Source organism: Palaemon carinicauda, chromosome 25 (assembly GCF_036898095.1).
Source record: "Palaemon carinicauda isolate YSFRI2023 chromosome 25, ASM3689809v2, whole genome shotgun sequence".
Taxonomy (NCBI): Eukaryota; Metazoa; Arthropoda; class Malacostraca; order Decapoda; family Palaemonidae; genus Palaemon; species Palaemon carinicauda.
Window position 1 is genome coordinate 57,892,534 of NC_090749.1, and position 15,251 is coordinate 57,907,784.

Genomic DNA, 15,251 nt, shown 5'->3' on the forward strand with positions numbered 1-15,251 from the left:
CCTCCAACAATCTTCTCGCCACACACATCACTTGCAATCCCAACAAAAGTTTCTTTCATATATATATATATATATATATATATATATATATATATATATATATATATATATGTGTGTGTGTATATAATATATATATATATATATATATATATATATATATATATATATATATATATATATATATATATATATATATATATATATATATATATATATGTATATATATATATTATATATATATTGTATATATACAGACATACATAAACACACACACACACACACACACACACACATATATATATATATATATATATATATATATATATATATATATATATATATGTATGTGTGTGTATGATGTATGTATATATGAATGTTTGAACATGTTACCAGAAACTTTCTGAAAGTCTGTGCTGAAAAACTAAAATTTAAATCTTATAAGAACCTTGCCATCTCAAGGTGAGATAGATGATAGAGACATCACATCCCCAAGTGGGATTTTTGGGTCAGTAATTAACTCCACTCACAAAATTCCAGTAAAATTTATTTGCGAGCAATGGTTATTTCCATTGTTCACATTTTTTTTTTGTATGAAAAAGTAGGAATTATAAATGTTAGGACTCTGGAAAGATATTTCGATATATAGATAATAAAAAATGAGGCAGTATAACAGCAGTAGTAGTAGTAGCTGGTATTAGTATCGTTGGCAACCAAGCTTTTATGGCTGGGAAATATTTAAACTGGTATCAAATTAAAAATCAGGTATTACTAATGACGACGTTTTGTAAACGGTGTAAAATTGCTTTTAACCCATTAGGCATCTAGACTGATATCAGAATTTTAGTTCACTATGTAATGTCAATGTGTGCAAAATTGCCAATATCAAAAGTAACCACTTTCAAAATATTTTTACGTTTACTGTCGTTTCTACCTTCTCTTTCACTCCCGTTAACCTCGGAGGATTTCTTGCTGATTGGCCAAATTATAGATGCTCATCTCTTCGTCATCATCATCCTCCTCCGTCGTCATGATCTCATTTTAAACCATTTCAAAACTACGAGTAATGTGGGCTGCCCATACGCAAGAACCCGCGTTATGCCAAATGAGGCATGGCAATCCTTGAAATCCTGATTCATGTTTTGCCTACGTTAACTTTTATCAACCTATTTTTCATATTTTTATGTCCAACCCTCTAGTCGTTTTAGAAGGGATAATTATTCACTACTCAGAAAAGACTATTCCACCTGTTGAAGGTGAACGGTCTCAATTTCTCTTGGTCATATGATTTTTAATGAGGGTGGGGAGAAGATTTTGTTCATGTCAGCAATAACACTATTTATGCCCACCAGCTGATGCCATCATCAAAATGAATAGCCAATCCTTTTTTCCCTCAATACAACATGCACAAACCACCTAGACAATGTCTGTGTGGATTTTTATAAAGGCTATTTAACAATATAATATGATAGTGCCGGTGCTCACGATTTAGCCTTATATTAATTTATCTCCGTTACAAATGTCTTGTTCTTGCTCTCCAAGGGTGGATTTTCGTAACATATTTTCTCTTTGGAATTGCTTTCTTACTATGGCGAATAATATGCAAGAATAATGTTTGTAACTCATGAATCAATATTAAAAAAAAGAAACATTAATCAGCACAACTTGAGACAGCTAACCAACAAATATCCCTCGCGCGAATTCTTAAACGCTGCATTCCGTATTCTAGGTTTTCTGCAATCTCTCCCCTGACGCCTGAAGTCGGGCCAAAATCTCTGCTTGAAACTGTTGTTTTCTTTGTGGATAGAAACTCAATTTCTTTATCACACCTTATATCTTCCCTCTTTTATCCTTTTTTTCAAAATAGTATCTATACCTCGATTTCCTGCAATTTGATCTAATTTTTTCCCTTTATTTGATGTTATTTATTTTGATTCCTCTCTTTGTTTCTTTTGATTTTGTATTCTTCATATATTTTACTTCTTGAATACTTTTCCTTTTAACATTGACCCATTCCCTTTTTAATTTTCCTTTGCATAGATAAAAACCAGCTCAAAAACCAAGGTAATTGCCGGAGGTGAATAGCATTGCCATAAAATTGAAATTAAATGAAGTAAATAGAATCTTCTAGGGAACTATTTTTATTTTCGTAATGAATAAGGGAAGCAGTAAAATATAAAACACAAATTATTGATGAGTGGTCTTTGTGATATAGTTTTTATCAAAATCTTTGTCATATTGACTATCGCATTGATAGTTTTACAGCGTTCTTACTTTTAGTAATCAGAGAAAGATAGAGATATTTTATTAAGATTGTGAAAAACGTCTTGCATCAAGCTACATAAAAACACAGAAAAAAATGACAAGAAAAAAAAGGAAACCAAGTCATAGTGTAGGGTCATTTGTAATTTCGTGTAAATTTTTGGTTAAAGCAAAACCCTAATTTATCTTGAAAGAAGGTATCATAAGCTTTAAAGAAATTAGGATGGCATTTTTATCTGAACATTCTAAGGGTATGAAATCCAAAATGGCGTCCAAAATAGCACCCGCTCACCAATAATTCCCTGTCTTCACAAGTACATATGATGCTATTACAATTGAGGTGTCTAAATGTGTTTTATTAGACAAAGAAACTAATGCATTCATCAACTTTAGGTTACATGCATCATCAACCTGCCAAATTTCAAGATGATCGCCACAGACCCATAATCTTAGGTTAAACCCTTGCAAACATTACAGAGCAAGCACGATTTTGTCATTACGAAACCAAATATTACTTAATAACATGTATTTATCATAAAGAATACATAATTAGAAAGTTAACAATCATATCTAAATACAATGAAGCAATTTAATTTGCTCTTCAATTTTGTTTTAGTCATTAAACAAGAAAATGCAGTAAGTCATACTGAATAAATGCATGCATTTCAAGTCGCAGTTTTATACCAAGTGACATCACTTGAATTAATTGAATGCATGAATGTCATAGATGATAACGTCTCAGTCTTCACATTACTCATCTATAACTGGCTGAATAGCTTTGTTGTTACAAGTGAATAATCAGCATCTGCAAACTTCTTGCGACAGCTGAATCTTCCTTCGCATCCACACTTGCACCCACACTTGCACCCACACTTCATCAGGAGCTGGTGAATTCAACCAGAAAACAAAATAAAAGTGACTTTAACCTGCATCATGTCCAACCAAATGCCGCTGGTTCTGGGGGACATGGGTGATTTTCAGTAGCCTTTTTCCAAATGATTAATATGTAGTGTGCCCATCGAATGTGTAAGTCCAGCGAACCAAAAGTTGGTGAGAGGTTTTCTCCTTCAGCTGCACGATTGGAGTAGAGGAACTAACTGAGCTCACTTGCTTTTGCATAGATTTTTGACCAATACAAATACAGAAAAAGCATCCCAACTGATAGCATCCATCAGTGGGCAGATCGTTATTACTCCTGAGCATGGCTAGTGCATCCAGGATTTCATCATCACAGGACATGAATGCTGTGAAGAACGAATCTTTGGTTCTGCTAGAAAATTTTCGACATATTGGAACCTGTAGATCATAAAAACTCAACAGTGCAGAAGTATTCTTTGGTCCCAAGTTATGTATATGCTCTACACAGAGATGTTCTTCTTCAGCCTGCCCTTTCATGTGATTAAGGTTGTACATATTGGTGAGCTTGAATACATGTAGACAAGCAATAACAAGATGTCTGTGTCTGGCGAAGTGACAACAAGCTGTGTATCATTGGGAACATTTATAGCACGCAGTGCAAGCAAAGTATCTGCTTCTTGGATGTGAGTGAGGTGTGAACATGGAAAATCAATGTTGCCCTTGGTTTGTGTTCCTGATGTCACTATTATTTTCTTCAATCTGTTATTGGAGCTCTTGCTGTAATGTACAATCTTGTCAGACAAATACTTGGACAGTTCTTTAGTCCAGATATCTGAGAGAAAGTCCTTCATGGAAATATTTTGGATTAAAATGTTGTCTTTCACATGGTAATATGTTGACCTAACCTTTGTCCTCATTTGTTCCTTGCGTGGTGTTTTCATGTACCGGTCGAACTCGAATCTGACATCATACTGTGCTGCCATATTACAAATTATTATGGACAGAAAGGCCTATGCAAAGATTTGGCATGTTTGTATTGGTTCCTTTTGGTAACTGAATTTAATGCAGCCATGCCATCAGTGATGATCACTTTGTATGATGATAATTCACCTGCTGGACCCTCACGTTCATGTTCCAATGTTGTGTCTGCCACCTGTAAGACTACTTGCATTGCTTGTTTATCAGATAGTTCACTTTCAGCTGCCCCATTTCTGTCAGCATGGACCTGTTGTACTGTATCTAGTTTCTCAAGATATGGAGTACTAAAGCCTTATCATATGCCAGCAGGAGGGATCCATCTGAAGCAAACGGATCGAGGGACCACACCAAACTCATAAGTCCAATGCACTCTATGAGGTCCAACTCTGGCAGACTTCTAGAAATAACAATGAAACATTGTAAAATTCCTTGCTCTTCTTTGATTTTGACCACCTTGTCTCCAATTCTAATTTTGGCCATTGCATTAGCACTTCTTTAAGTTCTCGGTTTCTTTTTGGACAATTTCTCTCACAGAGTTTACTTTCTGTTAGGCCTTCATTTACAAAACCTTCAAACATCTGTTGTTCAATCTCATCACGCTGGGTGATATCTTTGGTAGCAGTCTCAGTCATAACTGCTTTAGTGAGCAGGTTGCATATTTCATCCTCATCAGAGGATTCAAGAGGGTTCACTTGCTCCTGAAATACTGCAGTGAGTGTGACTGGATTTTATGTTAATCGCGTGAGTTTTCGCCCACAGGTAGCTTATGCTGCTGTAGTCTCTTCTCTTTGTTGCCAGTGCAGTACTGTCTCACAAATTCTTGTTTTACAGTCAAAATTTCGAGTGCAATGAGAAAGTATTTGCCCAGTAATTTTCCAACTATGCCTTCAATAACTTTGAGTTTGAGATTTTCTTGTTCAATCCCATGGTCCAGACTAATTGATGTGAATCTAGCAACACTTCTGGCAACACTAAATCTCCCTTTTATGAACTCTCCCAAGATATCAGGATGCTGCTGTTCTGTCTATTGCATTGTGAAAATGTACAGTGAGAGAAGGCACGAACAGCTTAAATGTTCAAGGGCAAATAAATACTGTACTTCCTTAGTGATTCTAGTGATTTCAGTAATTATTATTATTATTATTATTATTATTATTATTGTTATTATTATTAATATTATCACTTGCTAAGCTATAACCCTAGTTGGAAAAGCAGGATGCTATAAACCCAGGGGCCCCAACAGGGAAAATAACCCAGTGAGGAAAGGAAACTAGGAAAAATAAGATATTTCAAGATCAGTAACAACATTGAAATAAATATATACTACATAAACTATAAAAACTTCAACTAAACAAGTGGAAGAGAAATTAGATAGAATAGTGTGCCCGAGTGTACCCTCAATCAAGAGAACTCTAACTCAAGACAGTGGAAGACCATGGTATAGAGGCTATGGCACTATGCAAGACTAGAGAACAATGGTTTGATTTTGGAGTGTCCTTCGTATCGTCCGATGGCTCACACAAATTGGAGGATGGTCTTGAACTGCTTTCAATGAAACTCTGAATTATGTTTGCAGTACCTTCAGATTATTTAATCTTTCGAAAGATGTCGCTGGATTCAAACATTTTGATAGGTTTTATAACGACATCACTGTTGCTTAGGGAGTCTGTTAGCTTTTACTATGTCTCGCTTTGCATAGCTTAAGCACAGAAGGTGATATTACATGTCTTTAGCAACTACTGAAAGGAGATGGGATAAGCCTACAACTTTACAGAATCTGACTGTCAGAAGTTCATTGTTTGTCTGTTGGCCAATGGCTTTGAGTTGAGCTCCCATATTTTCAGTAGCAACATCTTACAATTTGTCTGCTTTACTTTCCTGGCAAAAGACATACATTTCCTTGTTAAATATCTTACTTCTCGTAAATCGCTGCGATGTGGAAGCACTTTCAGATGCAACATCAGATTTTGCCAGCCTTCATTTAATCTTCTATTTTGCATAACTGACGCTGCCAGTTTCTTGTCTTTTCTCTTATCTGACCTTACTCGTTCAATGCATGTTTTGTGTATGAGATCCTAATAACATGTCTTGTTGTAGGAAACACTATTCTGTAACAGTTCATCATCGGACAAACCTCTGATAGGACACTTCAATGGAGAGAACTCTGTTTCGTCATGTGAACATTGAACATCAGTGGTTGTAATTAGTTCCACCACTGAAGGATAAGAGGGCTGGAGCACAAAGTTTTTATAAACTGTTTGTTTGCTGCTTAAATGACATAGAAAGCATAGTGCAAAATCCACCCTCTTTGATTTCTAGTTAAATGCTGACTCCTCCATTTTGCTTACTTTGGATATTTTAAGTTATGTTATCATGTGCTGTGAGGACTTGTAGCCTATATGGACACCATAAACTTGTCAAATGGAGCACTAACCAAATGCAAACAATCATTGCTGATGACTGAATATGAACGTCAAGGTCTGGTCAGATATATTGAAATGATATTGGAAGTCCTCGTCTGAAAGTGTACAAATTAAAATATTAATAGTCAGGCTGAAGGTATTGTTACCATGGTCACCTTTATGTACAATTTTCCAAACAGTATATGAAAAAAAAATTAGCGTCAAATTTAGGCATTCCTACTATTATGGCGGCCATCTTGGATCTCAGGTCGTTAGAATGCTTTGAGAATGCCTCCCTATTTTTTTTAGTAATGATCATACTATTATCTAACAAAGTCAATAAAGTTGTTGCTTTTACCCCCCCCCCCCAAAAAAAAAAAATATATTTTCTATGACAAATGAGCCTACACTCTCTTGGTGAATCTTGAGATGAGCTGAGGTTTGATGGTAACAGAAGAACCGTGTTTACACCTCTGGGCTGAATTTTATAATCCACTACAATACATGTCATGAACCCCTTTTCCATGGGAAACCTTTCCACCGGTTTCCAACAGCAACTGTGAGACAATTGATTCTCAGAGATAATCGTTGGGTCTTTCTATAACAATAAACGAATGAAATTTTTTTCTTATCTCCAATAAACTTCTTGGCCTTAGTCAGGTCGGAGTTATGTCGTTAATTTCTGATAATCACATTTTCTTAACGTGATCTTCGAAGCATAGCACGTTTTCCCCTTTCATGTAAAGAAACAAACTTTTTGTCTCTTGGATGCTATTTCGTCAAAATTTTGCTTTTCTTATTTTTCTCTTTTCGTTTCTCATCCACCGTCTGCATCAATTCCGTCAATGCATCATTGCCAAAATTTTGCCCCGTTTTCATCAGAAACTTCGGTGGAAGTCATTACAGCTTTTCATCCTGAAGTCTAGATTTCTTTTCTTCTTCCCCAATAGTTGGTGGGGAGGGAAAAGTTTGAGCCTAAAAGTCATTATAACGCCATTAGCTTTCCCATGTCAGGCACGACTTTTTTGGTCATAATAATAAATAACGGTTTCCTCCTAGGAAGAAATGTCTGTTTCAAAGAAGAGGAATATTCCGCTGATATTTTGTGTATTGCTTAGTGAAATGTTTGGGGGCCGAAAGCTATACGACATAATAGAGAGAGAGAGAGAGAGAGAGAGAGAGAGAGAGAGAGAGAGAGAGAGAGAGAGAGAGAGAGAGAGAGCTATTTAGATATGGCGGAACTCAAACGAAAATGTGAAGCTCTGCTAGGGCTAGGAAATCCACCCACCTCTAAAGGTCCCTTTTTCCCCAAGTTACATTCCTATCTCTTCCCGACTTTCATTAATACTGTAATTGAAAAACACTACACCAATGTTCGATCGCCCATCTTTTAATAGGTGTGATCAACCAGTGAGTGATGAGACTGAAGGACGGAACACTCAGCTCTGTGTAGGAAAGTTAGGGAGGTAATACTGCTGTCAGTGTATCATGCGTGCTGTACTGTAGGCTTCCCTTGAGTGTTTAGGTGCACTTACATTTTAGTCCTTTACTACACCTCAGTTACTGCTGCTGTTCTTTTATCTTGCTGCCCAGCTTCTCTTAATTTTTACCTGATAGTGCAACAGCATATGTTTTCCATAGTTGCACCAGGTTGCTGAATGACCCTCTGGTCCACAGTACTGGGTCTTATTGCCCTATTACATAATCTGATCCAATCTATTTACTTTACTTAGTGCTTTCTTTGGATATACATGTTTAGGGGTGGATGTATTGAACACCGTATTATGTTTACGGCGGTTATGCCTCTTCAGAAAATAAAGGTTCGTGATCAGTCGGTTTCAGTAACATCAACACTATGGGTAATGAAGCCCCCATTTTAAGCCCACTCTTGCTCCAACCTGTGGTTTTGTAGCGTAAATACAGAAGTCAGGAACATCATGTCTATTATGAATCTCACGAAATAAAATTCAATGGTCAATGATAATGTCCAATATGATTTCTAAATTTCGTATCTTCCGACAAACGGACACATTCGACTAATTTATCCATGTACTCTGCAGTACTTTGATAAAGGTTTTCTGACCGTTCTTTACTTTCATCTTCTGGTGTAATAGATATGAGAGAGGGTCCTGTCTAACGAGAATTCCAACAGTTGAAAGGAATCGAGAGTTCCGTCTGTTTAGCTTTAGAAGTAATTCAAACAGACAAAACCTCACCCGAGATTCAGTGAGGTGAATAATGCAAGGCCTAAACACTGTCTCTTGCGATTATTCTGGAAACTTAATGACTTCAAAAATTAGAAGTATGGGAAGCCATATCTCCTCAACAAGAAAACTAAAAATGTTACTGGAAAAAGGAACAGAATTTGAGGAACTTATCTAAAAATTAATACGAAAAATATTGAGACAACCTAAGCGGCAATATTGTATTCTGCAGTATCTTTGACACTTATGCTGTTACAGAAATATAACATAAAAAGGTTATTGTCTTGCCATTAAACATTTGTGGCTAGTTAGGTTTCAAGTACCGTAATCATTCGAACTATATCTACCCTGTGCGTCAACTTGTAATAAAATGGAGTAATAATGGTATCTGCATCTGAAAGTCTTGTCAAAGTATAAGCACACCAAAAAGCTCATTCAAAATCTGCTTTACTGTTTTGTACTTACAGGAAATCTTTAGTTTTCAATTATAAGATATCTATTCTTTGGGAAAGCAAACTCGGCAAGTGAGAGTCAATAAACTATATCACACAGAACAAACAAATCACTGGATTTTTCGTTGAAAAGATAAAGAAATTCAAGGAGAAAAATACTGAATAAATAGGTAAAAATATTGTTCAGGTCTTCCACCTGAGAATGTTTATCTGCTATCAATGTAAGACCGGGATCTGCTGCTTCTTAAATCGCCTGTGGCGTTGGTGGGTCTTTTATCTGCTGTGGCAAGTTGGTGAACTGACATCCTTTCAATCCAGCAGGGAATTTCCGAAACAGTTCCTTTGTCTTACCATATTATATAATGATGTTACGACACAGTCATATAATATGTGTCTAGCTCGAAGGTAGGCTCTAGGGTATCTCATATAAACATATTTATATAAGTGCAACATAAACGCGGATACTCAAGCGAGCATATACAAACACCTCACAAATATATATATATATATATATATATATATATATATATATATATATATATGTGTGTGTGTGTGTGTGTATGTGTGTGGGTATGAATAGTGTGTGTGTGTGTGTGTAAACAGAAACACCATAAGCAGATAACTAGATATGTATGCTTTTATTATAGCATGTTCAATTCATAAGCATATACGTGCAGAAATGAAACACATACCCGCTCAATTATACATTCTTGATATATATATATATATATATATATATATATATATATATATATATATATATATATATATATGTATGTATACGTACACAAACATATAGGTTGTAATTGGGCAAGCCACTAGCCACCCGTTGAGATATTACCCCTTATTGCCTTATTGCCTTATTTCCTTATTTTTTGTTTGGGTTCCTCCAGGTTCCTCAGTGTGAGGCACCTCGTATATCCACCAGAGAGTTGCTAATGCATCTTCCGGTGTATTTTGCATCTTCCAGTCTTGGATGGTCTGGGATGCATCTTAGAGTTATTGGTCCTTTGATTGGCCAGACAGTACTACATTGGGTCCCTCTTTCTGGGTACTTCTCATATCATCTTTGCAGACAAATACACAATTAATGTAGACATCAGTGTCTCCGTATATAAATGCTATTACAAAGTAATTGTACTGAATATTATAAAGTCAATATATCTTACCGGGAATATCGCTACCCCATGTTATTTAAAACAAATTATTTACACAATGTACCTGAACGCTTAACCAAGATCAGCTTACTCTGTATTTATATTTCATGTTAACTAGCAGCTTTCTTGTTTCAGTTACGGGACATTTAAAACTTTACGTCCCCTTTTGAAAACCATCGAAATGGGAATAGTGCTGTCTAGAAAAAAAAATTCATTTAGCGGTTTATATCATTTAACCATCACGTTATTGTAATCTAATTTTAGTGAATTTTATACCGAGATGAAAAAACAGAAATGTCAAATATGCATAAATAGATCCATCTATTTTGTTGATCACCTTGATTATTAATTAATGGCGATGATTTGAAATGAAGTACCCGCCAATTGACACACTTAAAAAGAAAGAAAGAAAGAAAAAAAAACTAAGTTCAAAAGCGCTACCTTCCACCGTGAAACTCCACTGAAATACCAAAGGATTGTAACTATATTTTTTTTTTTCATAACATCAAATGGATCATTCTTCTTCTAAAGACTGTATAAAAACAAACCATCAGATTATTATTATTATTATTATTATTATTATTATTATTATTATTATTATTATAAATTTGCACATATTCATAGCGAAATGTTAAATGTATAAAGCAAATTACTTTGTTAATGAGGATAACATCTTGAATCATTAGATATTCTAAAAAAAATAAGTGTATAAGATATTCAACAATAACAATTACTCGTGCTAAAGATTACATTTAGAATGAAATTGGGAACGTCCCTGCCTGGCTATCTTCTGGACGGGAGTTTGAGACTCCCTCAAGTTCGATAGTTTCAAGTAGTTTCTGTAACCTCACCATCCTTGTGAGCTATGGAGGAGAGGTTGGGGAGCTTACAGGTCTACCAGCTGTGTCATCAGCAACTGTTGCCTGCCTCCCATGCTCCGAGCTTGATGGAGAGGGGCGTTGGTCATATGTGTATATATGGTCAGTCTCTAGTCTAGGGCATTGGCGGTGCGGTGTGGAAGAAAAAATAAAAAACTACGAAATTGTGCACTCACAGATAGATGAACGTTATAACACACAGACACACAGAAACACACACACACACACACACACACACACACATATATATATATATATATATATATATATATGTATATATATAAATATATATGACGTAGCAATTGTCATCGAGCAAATAACCAAATAAATACGGGTTTACTAATCTGCGAATATGTTTACGGGCAATTGCTTTTTTATCACCTTCTGGGAGATTGAAACTCTGTGTAGCAAACGAATCACAATCCCGAAAAATGCGAGTTGCATGACTAAGGACTGATTCACCTTTCCGAATTTTGGGTTTGTAATTTTCTTTTATGTCCTCTTTTCTCGCATCAGGTAAGACGTATTTTTCAATTAAACGTTTTATTTCAGTATAACTTCTTAAACCGTCTGGTGGCAAAGACATTACCTCCATTGCCGGAGCAGCTTTCAGCAACCTACTGTAATGACTTGAATTGCTTTTTCTCTTTCAGACCACCCATATGTGGCTACTTTAAAGACTCTCAAAAACACTTCGATCGATTGAAACCCTTCATTTGGCCGCTGATCATCGGAAGGCCTAACACTTGCCTGGAGTTCTGGCAACTTTCGAACTACGATGTTTTGCATATATTCCCTCTGCTGTGCATGTGTACTTTCACTTGTGTGCGTTTGAACTTCGTTCATGTGCGTCGGATATGCTTTTATTTCACCGGCTTAAAAGACAACTTGGCTCACAGCATACACAAACAAAGGTCTTTGTAAAGCTGATACCAATGATGTCCCATGTCAACGGGGAATGAATCAATCGGTGGAACTTCCCAAATTCAAATTTGAGGCAAATGCTTTTCTGTTCAACAGATTGTCACAAGTCTCATTTTATTATTTATTTAGGACTGATCTGTTTTGATTTTGTTACTGATCTTAATATATTTTAGAATTCATTTTTATTATTTTCTCAAAGTTTATTAATTGGGTCTGTATTTCCTTTATGTATTGGACTGCTTTCCCTGCTAGAGCCCGTGGGACTTAAAGTCTTATTTTATAGTTTGTATATGAATGATCTGTTTTAATATTGTCACTGACTTTGATATATATTATATATTTTTTTAATTTTTACTAATGGGCTGCTTTTCTTGTTGGCGGCCCTGGGCTTGTAGCACCCTGTTAAGTAGGGTTTTATCATAACTAATTATATATATACACACACACACACACACACATATATATATATATATATATATATATATATATATATATATATATATATATATATATAAGGAAAAGAAAAATTGCTATACATTTAAATGTTGAAGAGTCCAAACCAAATTTAATAGAATTATGTTCGAGATCATAGACTTTGCTTTGCAATTCCATTGATATTTAGTTTTACCTCTGAAATTCGATCCCTTCTCCCGCCTTCTCTTCTTTCTTGTGTTCTTTAAGATTTAAAAAAAAAAAAGGAATTTGGCTGCTCTCTTTAGCTCTAACTAGATATCATTATTATATATATTGATCGGGTTTACAAAGTGGTTAATTGCATTAAATACATCCACTATAATAGTAATTACATTAATAACAAATTATTTTATATAAACTTTGAAATCCATATATTTATTGTAATTCAATTGATGTTTTTTAGTTGAAATGTCATGACAAATTGGTCAGGAATGTTCTACTCTCATCAGACTGAATCTAAAAATGGAAATTTAATGTCAAAGTTAGTTTTATGGTTATTATGACTCATCATGAATAATCCTTTGAAACTTCTTGATGCACTTTAAGCAATATTTTGAGATTTATATCTTTCCATCGGCTCCCAGCTCATCAAATAACTAATAAACTCTATTTTATTATATGGCTTTAGTGCTTGGCTGAAATAAACCATATCCGCTAGATTATTGCAGTGTGTATTTGTTATAATGTAAATGCAAACAAACGCTCTTTCTTTCGGCTTCATACGCCCCATTGCGATTCGAGGGTCCTGCTAACTCTACTCGGGAGGTCGGATGAAAGTTTCCTCATCGTCTGACGTAAATAGTTGATGCCGATTCCAAACACAGGCCAGGCTTAGTGTTCCTTACACTTATTAACTGAGAATCCAGCACTGTAACGGTATTGGTCCTATCCAAGTGATGAATAGATCTTAATTCATAATTATACGGTAAAAACTATTGAAACATCAAAACATTAACCCTATAAATTCACGGTGTCAGATCACTGTTAGTGTTAACTAACTTTTCAAATTAACTTTGTTTTGCTTTTGACGTCATTCTTACTTTATCTATCTTTGTTCTTTCAGAAACTGGTTCTAATTGTGACACACAGTTTCCTTTGCTCTTACCGAATCACGTCTCCTCCTAAACATTCATCGCCCACGGAAAAGGTAAGGGTCAACTTTTTATTTCAAGTTGAGATAAAGTACAATCTGTCAAGGATCCCAGTTTGATTAATGATCATATTATCATCAATCTCTCTCTCTCTCTCTCTCTCTCTCTCTCTCTCTCTCTCTCTCTCTCTCTCTCTCTCTCTCTCTCTCTCTCTTTGACTGTTCTTAAAATTGAATATTATATATATATATATATATATATATATATATATATATATATATATATATATATATATATATATATATATATATATATATATATATGTCATACATATATTTGTAGCACAAACACACCTCTGAATGCTAAAGGTGAATAAACGAAACAGAAAACGTGGTTTTATATAATTTTTGTGAAGTAAAGATTAGGGTTAATTACAAGTGATTCAAATTTTTTTTTTATATTCAAGGTTAGTATATTCCGCAGTGAAACCGTAAACTTTTAACTGTGAAACAGCGACCCATTGTCAAGAATCATGTCCCTGGATGAGGTTTTGGTTATACTTTATACAAACATTTTGTATGGATAGTTTTCCGGTAGGGAGATAGTGCTGTCGGTGCACCTCATGCGGTGCACTGTAGGCTTTACATAAGGGTCTTTGCAGTGTTCAGTCGGGTCCCTAGCTCCACTTTCTTTATATCCTGCTACATTATCTCTTTGCTGATTCTCTTGTTTCTTCTTGCTATTCAATCTATTCTAGCTGTTAATTCATGGTGCAATTACTGGCGCTTCCCCTTAGTTGCACCGGATACATTTTTAAAATCATGAAGTAAATTTCGCTCATTGTTACAATGTGTATGTGTTTGTGTGTGTGTTGGAAACCTTATCGTTTATGATTGCATGCTTACCTCATTAGCAAGAGGAAAGGACGATCAAACCACCTTTTCGTAAAACCATTCTGCCACGACATCACCTTCATCTTTCTACACCTGCGATACACTGGAGGCGGCGTCACGTGACCTCATTATTTATATCTCTTCATATCATTCCGTCGTAGTTTACTTTGTACTAATTGCTAATAATTAATTTCCTTGGTCCTTATAAGTTAGCCTAAACTGATGACTTAAAATTAAGTCACCCCTACACATAGTTTAAATATGCTGAGATTTACTTTCTTATTATGCAAATTTATTTTCATACCTTCCTTAGAAACATTTTGTTATTTCAAAGTTGTTCAAATTCATCCTGATATTTACTCATCTTTAGCTCTTGTTTTGACCTTGATGATCTTACCTCTTTTATTATTTGTGTTACATATACACATGTTTCTAGGCATTTGTGTATACATGTGTAAATGTGTGTGTTAGAGCGGAAAGCGTACTCTAGTAATTAAATTTTTGAGAGTTTGTCGTTAATTTCATCACTCATGTTCACGCACGGAAGAATAATGGTTAATGTAGATTACTTGGATAACAAATAGAAAAAGTTACTTTTTCACTATTCGAGTACTGGTTGTTTATGAGACATTGTGTTATTAATGGTCTTATTAATAACAAAGATGCACAAACTGAAGAACG

The 15,251-nt window shown here is 35.0% G+C and overlaps 1 long non-coding RNA gene across 1 annotated transcript in view; it reads left to right on the forward strand.

The window, feature by feature from the left end:
- LOC137619234 (uncharacterized) overlaps window positions 1–13,733 on the forward strand; it is a 134,583-nt gene extending 120,850 nt beyond the window's left edge. The window contains exon 3 of the long non-coding RNA XR_011039866.1: window positions 13,650–13,733. This is a non-coding gene — a long non-coding RNA (uncharacterized lncRNA). The remainder of the gene's footprint in view (window positions 1–13,649) is intronic.
- Window positions 13,734–15,251: the final 1,518 nt, after the last annotated feature.